Consider the following 2,450-nt stretch of genomic DNA (forward strand, 5'->3'; position numbering starts at 1 on the left):
TCTAGTCTATAGTCTAGTCTATAGTCTAGTCTATAGTCTAGTCTATAGTCTAGTCTATAGTCTAGTCTATAGTCTAGTCTATAGTCTAGTCTATAGTCTAGTAATATTAAATCTAAAAAGTAAGTACTATCTCAAAATTTCAATTTTCCATTCCTGTACTCTATGATGACAATATGACCACATATGATGACACTGATGAGATGAAAGAGAGATGATGGGGACAGAATTGTGGCTTTATGTTGACCCTTATTCAAAAAAAATATGAACGATAAGAATTTAGAGCAGATACGAAAAATTTTTTACCATCGAGCGACCGAATGACCTGTGCACCCAACCAACAACAAATATTTTTAAAAGATGGCGTAAGACAACAACACCAGAAATGGAAAAACAACATAAAACTTAATTATTTACAAATAAAAAATTTTAAATAGAAAACAAGAAAAACGCACGTAAGAAAACTCGACAGGGAGTTTCATTTTCTGTTTATAAATAACTTTAAAATTCAAGATTAATTATCTTTTTTAAAGTGCAATAAGAAAATATGTATATCTTAATTTAAGAGAAATTGGAATAACAAGTTATAGTTGACATTATGTTCTTCAGAAAACTGCTGCTAAGATTTTCTAGGAATAATGACATGGGATTTAAAATTAAGTTCGGACCATCAAGTTCAGAAAGTGCTTAGTTTGATGTAAATTTTATACCGATCGGAAGACATAGCAAGAATCATAACTACATACATACATACATACATACATACATACATACATACATACATACATACATACATACATACATACATACATACATACATACATACATACATACATACATACATACATACATACAAACATACATACATACATACATACATACATACATACATACATACATACATACATACATACATACATACATACATACATACATACATACATACATACATACATACATACATACATACATACATACATTCATATGTACATCAATTCGTATTTAAGTACTAAAGAAAATAATTACCTTATTTACATATTTATTCAGCATGATTATTTCATAAAATTTTTTTTTGAAGCGGATATTAAAGAAAAGTAAATATGTATTTAAGACAATATTTAAAGATAAAGCTCAAAGGTAAATAAAAATATATGTACGGACATACAATATGAGCTCATTTAAAGGTGTAAATATTTTATGAAAAAAAGTTCATCTGATAATAATATTTGTGTGGTTCTGTTTATATAAAACTCCAAGATAAGAAAATTGGGAGCGATATTTTTATATTCATTCATTCAAAACATACCTACAACATGCGTCTTTTCATGTTGCTGACACAAAGATGAAATATCCCAAGAGGTGTATCTACATAAAACAAACATGCTGACTGACTAACTGACACTCACTGCCGGGGATGACACAACACATGTACAGCATATTTGTTTGAGGTGTTGTTTTAATTTTTTTTTTTTTTTTTGTTTTGGGGTTTTTCGTTAAACATTTGATTACTTAACCGATGTACTATATATAGCAACTAATGAAAATATTAAGCTTTAAATAAATTAACGCTTATCACAGTGTGATAAACAAATATTTAAGCAATTTTTGATGTTGTTTTTATATTATACATAAACATTAGGGTGGTTTATTTTATCTTGTTGTTTTAAAAAATCGCAAAAGATTTATATTTTTTTCGTTCATAATGTTAAACCGTCAATACTGTTTAACATTATTCCTTTTTATAGAACTGTTTACACAAGGAAAAAATAAATATGTGTGCACGCCTGGTAACAAATTGACACCAAAGTGTTGATAATTTGTCAATAACATCCGTTATCAGATTGTTTGTTAGTAGTGACCTTACTACGTTTATTAGACAACGGATGTGCATAAACTTAAGATTTCAACAACGATTTGTTGCAATGTTATAATTAGGTAAGGGTCAGAAGATTTCAAAATGGTCTAGAAACCTTCAGGACTGATGAAGTTCACCCTAATACATAATATTACCCGTTAACAAGTCTTTCATTGAATGAGTAACATCTATGGCACTTGAACAAGAGCAGGAACAGCAACATAAACATCATATTGTGCTAACAACACATTCCCATTATTTCTAACCTTATGATGACACACATCTATTTTGGTGTTTCAATGGATGCGAGTGTATGTATGTGTGATCTTCTATGAATCGGGTTGATGCATTAAGAAATGAGCTTGGTCGTCGGTCGTCCATAGCACTGTGGTAAACTTTAAAAAATATGCTATATCTATCTATCTATCTATCTATCTATCTATCTATCTATCTATCTATCTATCTATCTATCTATCTATCTATCTATCTATCTATCAATTTATCTATTTATCTATTTATCTATCTATCTATCCATCTATCTATTTATCTATCTATCTATCTATCTATCTATCTATCTATCTATCTATCTATCTATCTA

Source organism: Lucilia cuprina, chromosome 2 (genome assembly GCF_022045245.1).
Source record: "Lucilia cuprina isolate Lc7/37 chromosome 2, ASM2204524v1, whole genome shotgun sequence".
Classification (NCBI taxonomy): domain Eukaryota; kingdom Metazoa; phylum Arthropoda; class Insecta; order Diptera; family Calliphoridae; genus Lucilia; species Lucilia cuprina.